The 16,844-nt window shown below is 42.5% G+C and overlaps 1 long non-coding RNA gene across 1 annotated transcript in view; it reads left to right on the top strand.

Moving 5' to 3' along the window:
• The window catches only part of LOC103350185 (translation initiation factor IF-2), a 64,933-nt gene that overhangs the window by 31,404 nt on the left and 16,685 nt on the right, over window positions 1-16,844 (top strand). The window contains exons 3-4 of the long non-coding RNA XR_011390051.1: window positions 1,330-1,382; window positions 4,520-4,578. This is a non-coding gene — a long non-coding RNA (translation initiation factor IF-2). The remainder of the gene's footprint in view (window positions 1-1,329; window positions 1,383-4,519; window positions 4,579-16,844) is intronic.

Genomic DNA, 16,844 nt, shown 5'->3' on the forward strand with positions numbered 1-16,844 from the left:
AAAGTTACTAAAGTCTTTAGGAGACATTCAAATAATAATTGAGCAGCCACTTTGGAGAAAATATAACCTAGCAGCTTTCTTCTCATCAATGAAAGCTGTTCCTGTACATTCCTAAGTGTGCCTTTGCCACATACTTCTGAGTCACAGTACAAAAAAAAAAATCACTATCCCCTTTTTATAACAAGAGAAACTGGGGCTCAGCGGGAAACTATGATTCATCCTCACAACAACTCTGTGAATTAGGTACTATGCTACCACCATTTTACATGTGAAGTCCACCCAACCTAAGGAAAAGCTGGAAGTAAATTCCTTCTGCCACCTGATACCCTAACAGTCCTTTCAGCTATATTAAGAAAATGCTGTAAAGGTAAGTTAGTGTTACTAAAAATTTTCAATCTAGAGAAACAGGCCCTTTAATTTAGATCAGTTTGGCAACCTAACATTAGGACTGTGCTTTCCAAGCCTAGATCACTACCACCGCAGGAAATCTGCATTTGTTTATGAATAATCATGCTACCCAGGGTGTAGCTACTACATGAAGATGATTCATTTGTTCCCGGGACCAATTTCCTCTTGCTTCACACTTTCTTCCCTTCTATTCAAATTCTGTTGCTGAAAGAGGCTGCCTTTATCATCAGCACCACCTCCCTGCTGTAAGTAGTCCACCTTAAATCCTTTCATCTTCTGCAGTTTCATTCCATCTTTTTGGTTTTTCCTACCCAGTTTACTCTCTGCTCCTGAAATGCCTCTCATCTATTTTCCTCTCTTCTGTAAATCTTTTTCACCTTAATCTATCTTAGCCTGCTGTCAGCTGATGTGATTACCCCATTTTCAATTTTGCATTGACTTTCACCACTAACCAGTGACTCCCAAGTATCTCATTATTCCCAACCTGTTAGACCTCCTCACTTTCATTTTTATAACAGATACATCCTGTGGAAATCCAATATTCTAAGAACGATTTCTTCAAATGAAGTCAAGGTCTAGCACCCCTAGCAAATTTTTCTTTGCTCTTTAAAATTTGTTCTTTAAATTTCCACCCCAAAAGATAACTGTTTCCCAGGCTAGGTGAATGATGCCATCATCCCTCCAAGGTGGACAATTAGTCATGAAGCCTGATAACTTCTACTGTCTTTTTTTTTTTTTTTCTACTGTCTTACTGTTTAAATTTCCCTCCTCCTCTCTCAGCTCCACTGCCGCACCCTTTGGTCTTAGGGTATGTGCTCAATAAATTATATGTGAACTGAGGAAACAGGAAGGAAGGAAAGGGAGGTGGATTGAAAGAATATGAGCATACACCATATAAAAGGTTTTTTTTTTCTTTTACAGAGGCATGCTCCTTTCCGTGTGCTCCCCAGTTCATAACTGCTCACCACTGCAGTGTCAGTATCGGTTTACTTGTATGTCTTCTCTCCCAGACTGTGAACTCTGTGGGCCAGGCTCACTGTTTGATTCTCTATGTCCCTAGAACCAGTCTCACCCAAGGTACACCGCAGGGCCATTAAGCTGAACTGAACCTCATCAGGCTTGCTGCAAGCCTACTTCCCACATGCTCAATGATTTTTTTCGTTAGCTTTTAGGACCTACAAAAAATTAACTCCCTTTAAGCAGGTGCAGCCCAGAACTGAACCCAGCCTGCTGCTGTAAGCTATGATTACTCACAGCCTTTGGCAATCACAAGTCACTGCCCAGATTGAAATCCAGGATTCAGTCTTTTAGTAAACAGATGAGGCCTAAAGCAGGACAGAAATCAGTAAAACAGAACAAACTTTGAAGAGGAAGTTTGGGAGCAAACAAAGAAATTGTCATTCTAGGAATCATGCATAAGGAAGTAAACAAATATGTGGACAAAGATGCATGCAAAAATGTTCATTGTATGTTTTACTATATGTTTATAACATAAAAATGAAGAAAACCCTAAATAAATTAGGTAAATCATAATACCTCCACACAAGGAAATATTAACAATTAGCATCCATTAACAATTGCTTTCAAATAATTTTAAATAACATTGAAAAGTGCTTAGGATTTAAGACCTAGATGAAGCTCCTAGCTCCTGGCCCAGCCCCAGCCATTGTGGCCTTCTGGGAAGTGAACCAGTGTATGGAAAATCTCAGTCTCTCTCTCTCTCTCTGTTTCTCTCTCCCCCTTTCTATCTCCCCCCCCTCTCTGTCTGCCTCTCCCTCTCCCTCCCTTCCTCCCTCCTTCCCTTCTCCCCCAGCTTCTATTTCTTCCTCTCTCTAACTCTGCCTTTCAAATAAATAAATCTTCATTTTTAAAAGTTGCAAAAAAAGTATCCAAAAATTTCTCATATACATTTTACCCATACCTAACCACATTTTCTTTTTGTTTTCCTTTTGTTTGAGAGGCAGAGAGATTGAGACAGAGTTCCAATCCACTGGTTCACTTTCCTAAATGCCTGGAATGGCTGGGGCCAGGTTGAGTCTGAGACAGGAACTGGGAACTCAATCCAGGTCTCACACATAAATGGCAGGGATCCAATCATTTGAACCAGCACCTGCTGCCACCTAGGATCTGCATTGGCAGGAAGCTAGAATTGACAGCCAAAGTCAGAAGCAAACCCAGGCACTCTGATGAGGGATGCAGGTGTCTAAATGACCTCTTACAACCAGGCCAAATACCTGCCTAACATTTCATCATTCTGTTGCTCTTGCTGTGTTTTTCTTCAATCTCCATAAAGAAATAGATAAGGATACATAGACAATTGAATTATTTTCTGTTCCATTTATTCCTAAATATTTTTGGTCTGTTCCTTTTTTTTTCTGTCCTTTTTGTGCCTTTTTTAAAGATTCATTTTATTTATTTGAAAGGTAGAGTTGGGACCAGTGCTGTGGTGCAGCGGGTTAACACCCTGGCCTGAAGTGCCAGCATCCCATATGGGCGCCGGTTCTAGTCCTGGCTGCTCCATTTCTGATCTAGCTCTCTTTTAGGGCCTGAGATAGCAGCAGAAGATGTCCCAAGTCCTTGGGCCCCTGCACCCACATGGGAGACCCGGAAGAAGCTCCTGGCTCTGGATCAGCACAGCTCTGGCTGTTGTGGCCATCTGGAGAGTGAACCAGCAGATTGAAGACCTCTCTCTCTGTCTCTACCTCTCTCTGTAACTCTGTCTTTCAAATAAATAAAATAAATCTTTAAAAAATAAAAGAAAAAAAAGGTATAGTTATGGGGTGGGGGACACAAGAGGGAGAGGGAGAGGGAGAGCGAGAGAGAGATCTTCCATCCACTGATTGACTCCCCAGATGGCTGCAATGGCCAGGAGTGAACCAGGCCAAAGCCAGGAGCCAGGTACTTCTTCCAGGTTTCCCACATGGATGCAGGAGTCCAAGCACTTGGACCATCTTCTGCTGCTTTCCCAGGAGCATTAGCAGAAAACTGGATCAGAAGTGGAGCAGCAGGGACTCCAAGGGGCACCCATATGCCAGCACTAAAGGCAGTGGCTCAACCTGATATGCCACATTGCAGGTCTGTTTCCTTAAAGAAAAAGTACAAATATCACAGTGTATTTATCAAAATTAGAAACTTACAATTAATACTATGCTATAATGTATGATTTTATTCAAGTTTTGGCTGGCTTTCATGTTTTTGTTCCTCTAACATTCTTTTTTTAAAATATTTATTTATTTATTTAAGAGTTACACAAAGAGAGGAGAGGCAGAGAGAAAGAGAGAGGGAGGTCTCCCATCTGATGGTTCACTCCCCGATTTGCCACAGTGGCCGGAGCTGTGCTAATCCAAAGCCTGGAGCCAGGAGTTTCTTCTGGATCTCCCACGCAGGTGCAGGGGCCCAAGGACCTGGGCCATCTTCTACTGCTCTCCCAGGCCATAGCAGAGAGCTGAATCAGAAGTGGAGCAGCTAGGTCTCGAATCAGCGCCCATATGGGATGCCAGCGCTTCAGGTCAGGGCGTTAACTCACTGTGCCACAGTGCTGGCCTCTCCTCTGATATTCTCTATGGAAAAAGTAATTTGTTTTCTAGCTCTGGATCTAGTATGGGATTGCACATTATAATTCATTGGCAAGTTTCTTTAGTTTTCTTTCATCTGAGACAATTTTTGTCTTTGTCTTTTATAACCTCAATATTTTTGAAGAGCAAGAGCCATTTATTTTGTAAAATATCCCTTAATTTGAGTTTGCCTGATGTTTCTTCATGGTTAGATTCAGACTTTACATTTATGTCAGGAATACCACAGAATTGATTGTGTTCTTCTCAGTGCACCATATCAGGAGACTTGTGTCACCTCTGTGTCCCATCAATGGTGATAGAAACTTTATTTACTCAGGGTATGGTATCTGCCAAGTTTCTCCCCTGTAAAGTAACTGTTTTTCTCTTTGTAATTAATAAATATCTTGTAAGGAGGTTATTTGAGACTATGCACAAGTTTAATTATTAATTGATGATTCTTACTTGAAACAGTTATTACTGTAGTCATTGACAAATGATAGTTTTCTAATTCCATCTTTACCATTCCTTATATATATTTTTTATTTATCTTCCTACAGTATGAGAGAGCTTCTTCATTCTCCTTTGTTTATTCATTTATCAAGTTATTGATATCATGGTGAGCTCACTTATTTTTACTTTATTCTATGAATTACATACTGAATACTATCATTTTATTGACAGACAAGTTATTTCATATTTGACTGGCTTTTATTTATTTTATCATTTTTTCATCATTTTTAAACATTCCCCTTACTTTCTGACTCCATATTCCAGGTTCACCTTGTACCTGCCCAACCTTAGTCCTGAAGTCACCCATTTCCTGTTTAAGTTGTAGCTGCATTTAGTGATGAATGGTATTAAAGATCTCAGTGCCAGGTGTATTCATTGCTGTTCTGGTGGCATTACTTCTAGCCTCTGTAAACAGAGCTAGAAAACATACACACACAAAAACATACTTGAGCATCATTTTACTTTAAAGAACAACAGACAAACTATGGTTATTCAGGCTTGGGATTTTAGCCAGCATTTTCTAGAAAATGAACAAGGTGAGCCTGTCACTTCAAGGAAAAACAATAGCATCTGTTGCCAGTAGCAAAAATCAAGCTTTCAGATGACATTAGCATTTTCAAAAATTTGTGTTCATTGCCAGGAAGTTGACAGCTTCTCAAAATTTTCTGAAGACATGGGTGGTGATATTAACAAATGTTGTGAAGTGGTTCTTTTCCTTATATGTTGTATAATGAAATGTGTCAACATTTGGAAGATCTGCATAATTCAGTGAGCCAGTATTTTTTCAAGTTATCAATGCATGATGTTACAAAAGGGTGCATGGATGGGTAAAATACCCATTTAAAATGTAATGTAGACCTATGGGTTTTAATGTAACAAAATACAGAAAACTGACTGATAGGTTTCACTGTCTATATTTGCAACTAACTTTTAAGAAATTACCACTGTCAAATTTTGCTGCAATATCAAAGAAAAATCCACACATATCTGAAATGACTATAAAATATTCCTCACTTCCAACTACATATCTGTTTGAGGAGAGTTTTTTTTTTTAATTTACTTCAACTAAACACATTCCAAAAGATTAAGATATGAGAGTCCAAATATCTTCTACAAAGTCTTTCTAACTTTAAAGAGATTTGCAAAAACAAAATCAACACCACTTTTCTATTTTTTGTTTTGGAAAATATAGTTACTTTTCATTAAATAAGTTATAAATTGACCTATAATATGTTCACTGTTATTTTAAATAGACTATTAGTGGTTTTTCTGTGCTTTAATTTGTCAGTAGAGATACCACATGAGCAAAATGACTTATGAATATAAAAATGGCCTGAGACCAAAATATTTGAAACCACTGCTATAGTTTATCCAGCCATTCTCTTAATATATTTAGGTTGTTTCTAGAATTTTGTGATTGCAAACAATGTTGCATTATATATTTTCTATTGCTGTAGGTGTATCTTTATGATAAAATCTTAGAAGTAGAATTGGGATTGTTGGATCAAAAGATGCATATTGAGTTTATTAGATATTACCAGATTCTCCTTCCAAAGGATTGTGCTTCACCACTCCCATTATTCCTGTACTCTACCATTACCCATACTTTCTAAGAAACCTGATAACTATAAGGGTTATAAATACTTTTTTAAAAAGATTTATTTATTTGTTTGAAAGTCAGAGTTACACCTAAGAAAGGAGAGGCAGAGAGAGAGAGAGAAAGGTCTTCCATCACTGGTTCACTCCCCAACTAGCCACAGTGGCTGGTGTGGCTGGAGTTGCACTGATCCGAAGCCAGGAGCCTCCTCCAGGTCTCCTACACCTGGTGCAGGGGCCCCAGTACTTGGGCCATCCTCTACTGCTTTCCCAGGCCATAGCAGAGAGCTGGGTTGGAAGTGGAGCAGCCAGGACTCAAACCAGCACCCACATGAGATGCTGGCATGCAGGCGGCGGCTTTACCTGCTATGCCACAGTGCCGGCATCATAAACACTTTCAAGACTATGTAGTGGAAAAAGCTTTGGGACAAGACAGACTTGGGTTCTAATCATGAATAACTACTGGATATGAGCAGAAGGAACTTTTTCTCACCAATAAAGTGATGCTCATCTGTGTGTGTGTACATAAGGAATTGTTACAAAGCAGGTGCTTATTAAGTGAGCTTATTGTTCATTATTTGAATCTCTCCAGGCAAGCAGGAGTGATGGTCAGGGTTGACCTGTATAGATATCTTTTATTCTTTGGGGTTAAAGGATTACCATCCTAATTGGAATAGCAGAGGGCTGACAACAAGTATAAAGAGTTGAGACCCTTGGAAGTTACCTGGTATGCAAAAAATTAAAAATAAATAAATAAAAGAGAACATATTCCTTAAACTAGAAAAGAGGTCAAAAGCAGGTGCTGAAAGCTAGGATGTTGAGCCAGGTGTTAGAGAACCTGGGCAGTGAAAGCACCAGTCGTTAATTATCAGTCAGTCAAATATTTATTGACTACTGCTGAGTACCAAACACTGTGTTTTGGGGTAAGCAAAATATGATCCTTGCCCTTACAGAATTTAGACTCTGTTCCCGGGGGCAGATGAGAAAATAGTCAATTACAATTTTACGAGATAAGCACAATGTGCTATAGGAACACAAATCAGGGGCATCTAACCTGAACATGGGGGTCAGGCAAGACTTCTTAGAGGAAGTGACATCGAAACAGAGTCTTGGAGAGTGACTAGGACTTTGCTAGATGAATTAGGTAGAGGAGAGGAAAGAGAATAGATAAGGCAGCGGGAATAGAATGTGAATAACATAGAGGCAAGAGACACATGATATATTTGAAGAACTGAGACAACAATTTTGGCTGAGACAGAGAGGGGAAGTTTGTGGTGTAATGATAGCCAAGGCAAAGGTCAGATCAGGAAAGGCCTTATGATTTATGTCAAGAGCTTTGGATTTTATCTTATGGGTGGTAGGAAGCCATTCAAACTTTTAATGTGGCCATTGATATTAACAGATTTTGTTTTAGAAAACCATTCCAGTTGCTGAGTAGAGAGGACACAAATTTGGAGATACTATAATAATCCAGGCAAAAGTGATGATGACCTGAACTAGGGGAGAGTAGGGAGAATGAAGGTTTGGGGAGGTAAAATTATCTGACTCATTATTGGATTGCCATGTGAAGTCAAGGATGACACTTAGGTTTCTGACTTGGGCAACTTTGTAGTCAGTGCTGTCACACAGGGAGGAGAGGAGAAGGAGCAGGCCTGAGGGAAAGCTGGTGAGTGCTGTTTCAGCCTGTTGTGAAGTTACCTGTCCAAGGTGGCAGAGCTGAGATTCCAACCCACATCTGTCTGATGACAGATTTCCTTGCTGCTTCAGCACTGCCACACCTTCTCCCACACTCAGGGTGGGAATGTGTACCGGCCCCCAGGGAGGCAAACAGCTGGGAGCCCTGATGACATGAGCACTGTGCCTTCATATGAGTAAAATTTGACTGAATAATAACACAAGAGGGTATTTCCACAAACATAATTATTATTATTAGCAGTCTGTCTACAGTGACTCACACTGCCATCCTCTGGTTTCAGTTAGGAAATGTTAGGACAGACTTGGTACTGGGAAATGTTAATGATGTGTTTTTCATAAGAATGGTGTCTGAGCTGATGCCTCGGCTCATTAGGCTAATCCTCCGCCTTGCGGCGCTAGCACACAGGGTTCTAGTCCCGGTTGGGGCGCCGGATTCTGTCCCTGTTGCCCCTCTTCCAGGCCAGCTCTCTGCTGTGGCCAGGGAGTGCAGTGGAGGATGGCCCAAGTACTTGGGCCCTGCACCCCACGGGAGACCAGGATAAGCACCTGGCTCCTGCCTTAGGATCAGCGCGGTGCGTCGGCCGCAGTGCGCAGCGGCGGCCATTGGAGGGTGAACCAACAGCAAAAGGAAGACCTTTCTCTCTGTCTCTCTCTCACTATCCACTCTGCCTGTCAAAAAAAAAAAAAAAAAAAATGGTGTCTGAGGTGGTATGGCGTGTGTGGAAAGACAATGGAGACTCAGGTTACAGTGATGGACTGAGGAGGAAAGTTGTTATTCAGGCCTGGGCTTTGCCTCAGGGTGACCAGCTCACTCAGGGCTCTGTTAGCCCACCAGGCCATTTCATACAGTAAGCAGAGATAGTACAGTGTGGTGGAAAGAGCTTTTGCTTTGGAGTGAACAGGTCTGAGTTTAAATTGCAGTTCTAGCCGGTGCCGCGGCTCAATAGGCTAATCCTCCGCCTAGCGGCGCCGGCACACCGGGTTCTAGTCCCGGTCGGGGCGCCGGATTCTGTCCCGGTTGCCCCTCTTCCAGGCCAGCCCTCTGCTGTGGCCAGGGAGTGCAGTGGAGGATGGCCCAGGTGCTTGGGCCCTGCACCCCATGGGAGACCAGGAAAAGCACCTGGCTCCTGGCTCCTGCCATCGGATCAGCGCGGTGCGCCGGCCGCAGCGCGCCGGCCGCGGCAGCCATTGGAGGGTGAACCAACGGCAAAGGAAGACCTTTCTCTCTGTCTCTCTCTCTCACTATCCACTCTGCCTGTCAAAAAATAAAAAAATAAAAAAAAAAAAAAATTGCAGTTCTACTAATTTCAAGCTGTTTAACTGAGGAAGTCACTTACTCTGTCTTATTTTATCATTTGAATGGTAAAAGGTTGTAAGGATTATCAAGAAAGCACCAGGTACTTGGTAGGTACTCGGAGTTAACTATTTTCCTTTTCCTTTTCTTATTTTTATTAATTTATTTTTTATTTTAGAGGCAGACAGGGAAAGAGAGCACAAGCTCCCATGTACTGATTTACTCCCCAAACGCCTACAGCAGTCAGAACTGGACCAGGCCAAAGCCAGGAGCTGAGAACTCAATCCAGGTCTCCCACTTGGGTTGAGCCATTACCTACTGTCTCTGAAGTTGCATTTCAACAGGAATATAGGATCAAGAACAGAGCCAGGACTAGAACCCGGGTACTCTGATACAGAATGTGGATGTCCAAAGCAGCATCTTAACTATGAAGCCAAATGCCTGCCCCTGCTTAATCTTTTTAACTTAAACAATGCTTCCCATGTCTATCACTGGCACCTCCAGAGAAATGTTAACAGTATCTTTATGCCCTTTCCTATTCTTTCCAGTCTGTGTGCCTTCTCTCATAATCAGAAAACCAATAAGCAAAAAATATTTTGAAGTACAGAGTAGACCAGCCAAGTAGTCAGCATCTAATCCAGCCTGATGACCTGTGAGGTTTATTTCATTTGGGTGTGCTACACCTCATTTCTGCACATGAACAAGTGATATGTTCTCAGTTGAAGGTGAATTTACCTCCATTTTACAAACACTGAGCTCTAACTATGATCCAGCCCTTCAGGAATACAGGTTTAGAAAAATAGTGTTTTTTTTCTTGACTTTGAATGTATATATGTGTATGTGTATATGTACTTCTAGAAGGAAGGGAGGATTCATAAAGTTGAGGGATATCAGAGGTGAAGGCAGTGATGTTCTAGTACCTGTTCATGTTGGTTCCTGAGAGGTGATTATTAAATCTAAGGAAACTTTGTGAGCTAATTATTAAGTAAACCATTTTTAAAGTTAATTTACAATTAAATCATATAAAAACAAAGATAATAAATGTAGGCATCCCTTACTTTGTCTAGTTCTAAAATGCATAAATTTTAGTTACCACAGTTTAATTAAGCAGCAGCCATCCCTTAACAACACAATTCAATTTTGTTTATCATTGCATATTAACTATAAGAATTGCACAAATTTTGCTGTTAGTTCATCAGTCTATGCATCATTATGTAAATAACAGATGCACATCATGATCAGTGATCTGTCATATCACTTCTTGCAAAATCTGTCAGTGACTGAGCACTACACATCTGTTCTTCAGTACTTATACAGATAGCAAATCATAGATTGTGTTTTCTCTTTTTCTACCAGTAATAAAATTCACGTGACATTTTACAAAAATGAATAATCAAAAAGAGAATTGGCAGAAAAGATCAATGAAGCAAAGAAATAAAAAAATATAAGGCTGGCTGGCACCACGGCTCACTTAGCTAATCCTCGGCCTGCGGCGCCAGCCCCCAGGTTCTAGTCCTGATTGGGGTGCCGGATTCTGTCCTGGTTGCTCCTCTTCCAGTCTGGCTCTCTGCTGTGGCCCAGTAAGGCAGTAGAGGATAGCCCAAGTCCTTGGGCCCTGCACCCTCATGGGAGACCAGGAGAAGCACCTGGCTCCTGGCTTCAGATTGGCACAGCGTGCCAATTTGGGGAGTGAACCAATGGAAGGAAGACCTTTCTCTCTGTCTCTCTCTCTCTCTCTCACTGTCCACTCTGCCTGTCAAAAAAAAAAAAATATATATATATATACATAAAAATAAAAAAAATTCCCATGCTCTTTTGGAAATTTATATTCATTAAATAAAAGTTAAAAAAATTCCCATGCTCAACTATTTCTTCTGTAATTCCATTTAACTTCAAGTTCAGCCATATATGTATATATATATATATATATAGACAGGCAGAGTGGACAGTGAGAGAGAGAGACAGAGAGAAAGGTCTTCCTTTTCTGTTGCTTCACCCCCAATGGCCACTGTAGCCGGCGCACCGCGCTGATCCGATGGCAGGAGCCAGGAGCCAGGTGCTTCTCCTGGTCTCCCATGGGGTGCAGGACCCAAGAAGCACTTGGGCCATCCTCCACTGCACTCCCTGGCCACAGCAGAGAGCTGGCCTGGAAGAGGGGCAACCAGGACAGAATCCGGTGCCCCAGCCGGGACTAGAACCCAGTGTGCCGGCGCCACAAGACGGAAGATTAGCCTAGTGAGCCATGGCGCCGGCCCTCTTGGTAACTTTTTAAAAAGGTTTGTTTGTTTGTTTGTTTGAAAAACAGAATGAGAGAGAGAGAGAAATCTTCCGTCTGCTAGTTCATTCTCCAAATGGCTACTATAGCCAGAGCTAGGCCAGGCCAAAACCAGGAGCCTGGAATTCCCATCTAGGTCTCCCATGTGGGTGACAGAGGCCCAAATAGTTGGGCCATCACCTGCTGATTTCCCAGTTGCATTAACAGGGAGCTGGGGGCCGGCGCCGTGGCTCACTAGGCTAATACTCTACCTGCGGCACCAGCACACCGGGTTCTAGTCCTGGTTGGGGTGCCGGATTCTGTCCCGGTTCCCCCTCTTCCAGGCCAGCTCTCTGCTGTGGCCAGGGAGTGCAGTGGAGGATGGCCCAAGTACTTGGGCCCTGTACCCGCATGGGAGACCAGGATAAGCACCTGGCTCCTGCCTTAGGATCAGCGCAGTGCGTCGGCCGCGGCGGCCATTGGAGGGTGAACCAACAGCAAAAGGAAGACCTTTCTCTCTGTCTCTCTCTCGCTGTCCACTCTGCCTGTCAAAAAAAAAAAAAAAAAACAAAAAAAAAAAAACAAAAAACAAAAAAACACCACACCAGGGAGCTGGATTGGAGCAGCCTGGACTTGAACCAGCATTCCAATAAGAGATGCTGATGTTGCAGTCTATTGTTGCACTACAGTGCTAGTCCCCTCCTGGTAACATTTTTACAAAGAAATAAAATAGTTGAATTCTCAATATTTATAGTGTTTGAAGTTGGATGTTTTCAGTTACAGTGTGCTATTCCTTACAATGGGGAAAGAAGAATCATCAATATGTAGTTCTGGAAACACAGGCTATCCACATGAAAGAGAATAAAGTTTGATTCCTACCTCATTCCATATACAAAAAATAACTCAATGTGGGTCAAAGACCTATATGTAAAAGCTAAAACTATCAAATTCTTAGAATAAAACATAAATGTCACCTTATTTTTTTTTTATTTATTTATTTGAAAGTCAGAGTTACACAGAGAGAGGAGAGGCAGGGAGAAAGAGAGAGAGAGAGAGTTCTTCCATCTGATGGTTCACTCACCAATTGGTTGCGATGGCCGGAGCTGCGCTGATCCAAAGCCAGGAGCCAGGAGCTTCTTCCATGTCTCCCATGCAGGTGCAAGGGCCCAAGGACTTGGACCATCTTCTGCTATCGCAGGCCACAGCAGAGAGCTGTATTGGAAGTAGAGCAGCCAGGACTAGAACTGGCGCCCATATGGGATGCTGGTGCTTCAGGCCAGAGTGTTAACCCGCTGTGCCACAAAGCCGGCCCCATAACTTTTACGACCTTAGATTAGCAGTGGTTTCTAGATATGACGCCAAAAGCGCAAGGAACCAAAGGAAAAAAAATTAATACATTGGACTTCATCAAAATTTAAAACTTCTGTGAAATTGGCTATGTTGTGAATATTTATGTCACAGATATTGCCAAATGTTATAAATCAGGGCTTGTTTTATTAATTTTCTAGAGTTAAGAAAATGATAGAGAATGTTAATGCAGATTAAACTTAAAGTTGTGTCTAAAGTTGTTACTTTATGAAAAGGAATTGAGGAAATAGTCTGCCATTATTTGCAAACTTATGTAAAGTCTTGCATATTATTCACAGATGAACCATTACAAAAGATGTCTTCATTGCTTCACTGTCATCATAATCATTAAACTATAATTAATTAGCCAGCATTCATGTCAGAACCACATTTGGAAAGCCAATAGTTAAGCGTTTATCAGCATCCCACTGGCTGAGAGGGACAGCATGGATCCTAGAATTCAGTATCTCTTTCTGCTTCACACGTTAGAGGCCTAAAACCAATGACCGACCTACCCAAGGTCACAAGCAAGTGAATGGATGAATGTCAGCGTTTGAATGGTGCTGTTCTTTTACATTTTAACACTGGCTCCCTGGGTAGCCAGGGAAATGTGTTTTCTATGACATGTCAGAGCTAGGATGCGTGGTGAAGATGTGTGAAACAGTTGTTTCAGGCTAGCTAATAAAAGCTCATCTCTCCAGGGTCCTAACAAGGCTGTGTACCCACCCTGGAGAAAGGAGGAGCCGAAAGAAGTAGGACACAAGAACAGATCTGCCAAGTCCATTCCCTATCCGGACAGTTAGCAGTAGGGCAGGCAAACAAGCCATATGTTATTTTTGGACTTTTTCCTCCTCTCTTTACACTGTCTTCCCTGAGGCATTGAAGAGATACTCAAGCTTTTCTCTCCAATCAGGGATTAAATAGAGATCTGGCCCCATGAGAGAGAGTCAGGTTGGAACTTGGCCTTCAATCCAAAGCTCTCTCCTTGTCCTCAATCACTTGGAACATTACTTCAGCCTTATCTTATTTACCCAGAGTCTCCTTGGGAAGTGAGCCAGGGATTAATAATAATAGGCCTTTACTTTGACATAGAGCCCTCTGCAAAGCCTTTGTATGCATCGTCCTGTGAGAGCTTCATAATGGCCTTGAAAGTGAAAAAGGTAGGGGACATTAAACCTATTTTATATATAAGGAAAATGAGACTCAAAGAGACTGGATGCCCAAATTCTTGGAGCCAATTTCAGGACTGGAACCCAAGAATGCTGGTAGAAAATTTAATTGTTCCATGGCACAAAAGTACTATATCTCAGACCTAGAGGTATTCAGATCATTATTAATGCTAGTTATAAATGACAAAAATGGCCGGCGCCGCGGCTCACTAGGCTAATCCTCCGCCTAGCGGCGCCGGCACACCGGGTTCTAGTCCCGGTCGGGGCGCCGGATTCTGTCCCGGTTGCCCCTCTTCCAGGCCAGCTCTCTGCTGTGGCCAGGGAGTGCAGTGGAGGATGGCCCAGGTGCTTGGGCCCTGCACCCCATGGGAGACCAGGAAAAGCACCTGGCTCCTGGCTCCTGCCATCGGATCAGCGCGGTGCGCCGGCCGCAGCGCGCCGGCCGCGGCGGCCATTGGAGGGTGAACCAACGGCAAAAGGAAGACCTTTCTCTCTGTCTCTCTCTCTCACTGTCCACTCTGCCTGTCAAAAAAAAAAAAAATAAATAAAATAAAAAAAATAAATAAATATAAATGACAAAAATCATCCCATTTATGAGCACTTTTATGTTTCACTGCCATACTTGATATACATTCTCATGTAATCTTCATAACAATCTTTTGATGTTGATGCTAAGCTCTCTACTTTACAAATGAGAAGTCATAGCTCAGAAAGTTTGAGGAAGCCATGCAGGAGTGTCACAGCAAGGATTTGAACGCAGATCTCAGTTTTTAGCTATCATACTCTTCTTTCTTTAAGATAAATCAGTGGTTTCTGACATGGAAAAATGTTTTTTAGCTGTGAGGTATTTCATTGAGTGTGTCTGGTAAATAATATAGTGAAGGAAAGAGAAAGAAAAAACAAATTGAACATCTACTATAATTTATTTAACAGATATTTCCTAAGAACTACCTCTTCAGGCTGGTGCTATGTATCAATGTAGAGGGGTATACATGTAGATATGGTCTGTTAAAAGGGCTTGTTTTCAGGAAAGGTTATAAAAAATTAAGTAGGGGCTGGTGCTATGGCATCGTAGGTTAAGCCTCTGCCTGCAGTGCTGGCATCCAATAGGGCATTGGATCAAGTCATGGCTGCTCCACTTCCAATCCAGCTCTCTGCTAATGAGCTGGGAAAACAGTGGAAAATGGCCCAAGTATCTGTGTGGCAGACCCGGAAGAAGCTGCTGGCTCCTGGCTTCAGATCGGCCCAGCTTTGGCCCTGGCAGCCATTTGGGGAGTGAACCAGTAGATGGAACCTTTCTCTCTCTCCTTCTCTTTGTAACTCTACCTCTTAAATAAAAATAAATATTTTTTTCAAAAAGTAAATACAAATGAATATATAATTACAAACTGTGCAAGTCCTAGATTAACTGTGAAATTGTTAAGAGACAGAGAAGGGGCACCAGATTCTGTCCCGGTTGCCCCTCTTCCAGGCCAGCTCTCTGCTGTGGCCCCGGAGTGCAGTGGAAGATGGCCCAAGTGCTTGGGCCCTGCACATGCATCAGAGACCAGGAGAAGCACCTGCCTCCAGGCTTTGGATCAGCGCAGTGTGCCAGCCACAGCGGCCATTGGAGGGTGAACCAATGGTAAAGGAAGACCTTTCTCTCTGTCTCTCTCTCTCTCTCACTGTCCACTCTGCCTGTCAAAGAAAAAAAAAAGAAAGAGACAGAGAAGATGATTCAGGAGGGACCCAAAAAGTCCTTTTAAGGAAAGGACTTATAAATTGAGACCTGGAAACCAAGTTATAGTTAAACAAGGGACAGCAAGTATGATGGCCTGATGTGGGAAAGAGCCCAAGAAACTGGGAGTTAGCCAATGGGGCTGGAGTGATCTGAACAAAGCTGAGTGGCAGGAGACAAGGCCAGAGACAGAAAGGCAAAAGTCAAATCACAAAAAAACTTGTAGTCTATGATAAGGACTTAGAATTTCTTGGAGTGTTTTCAATCTGGAGATGAATGTAATTCAATTCAAGTTTAAAATATCACTCTAGGGAAGGGCATTTGACGCAACAATTAAGATGCTGCTTGGGCACTCACATCCTGTACTGAAGTGCCTGTGGTTGAGTTCCAATTGTGCTCCCAGTTCCAGCTTCTTGCTTGGGAGGCAGCACGTGATGGCTCAGGTAGTTGGAATCCTATCATAAAGGAGACCTGGATTGAGCTTTGGCTCCTGACTTCAGACTGGCCCAGTTCAGCTGTCGCAGGCATTTGGGAAGTGAACTGATGTATGGGAGATTTCTCTCTGTTTCTCTCTCTCTTCCCTTTTCAAATAAAATAAATAAGAACAATTAAAAAAAAAAAAATCACCCGGGGTCGGTGCCGTGGCTCACTTGGTTAATCCTCCACCTGTGGCAGCAGGCATCCCATATGGGCGCCAGGTTCTAGTCCCGGTTGCTCCTCTTCCAGTCCAGCTCTCTGCTGTGGCCAGGGCTGGGCCAGGCTGAAGCCAGGAGCCAGAAGCTTCCCTGGGGTCTCCCAAGAGGGTGTAGGGTCCCAAGGAGATTTGGGCCATTTTCCACTGTTTTCCAGGTGCATTAGCAGGAAACAGAGCATCTGGGACTCCTACTGGTGTTGTAGGCAGCAGCTTTACCTATTAGGCCACAATGCTGACCCTATACCTTCCTGTCTTAAAATATTTCCTCCAACCACTGGGAGGAAGGGACATGATGATGAAAGAGCAAGAGCTTTAGTGAACAGACTTGGCTTTGAACTTTGGCCCTCTTATTTCACCAGCTTTGTGGCCTTGAACCTGTCACCCTCTACCCTCAAATCCTCAGGCCCTCCCTCCTCTGTAATGCTTATAGCGTGCTGTGAACATTTTAAGTCTGTAAAGTACCTGTGGAAGATAGCATTTAAACTCCTTTCTGCATAAAGAAAACAGTCACATTAGAATATGGGGAACAATCCCCTTATTTTCTTGCTATGAGGTTTTTTAAATGAGATGATGCTTAACAGTTCTTTTTGTTTTTTTAATCCAATT

The sequence above is a fragment of the Oryctolagus cuniculus genome, chromosome 7, assembly GCF_964237555.1.
Source record: "Oryctolagus cuniculus chromosome 7, mOryCun1.1, whole genome shotgun sequence".
NCBI lineage: Eukaryota > Metazoa > Chordata > Mammalia > Lagomorpha > Leporidae > Oryctolagus > Oryctolagus cuniculus.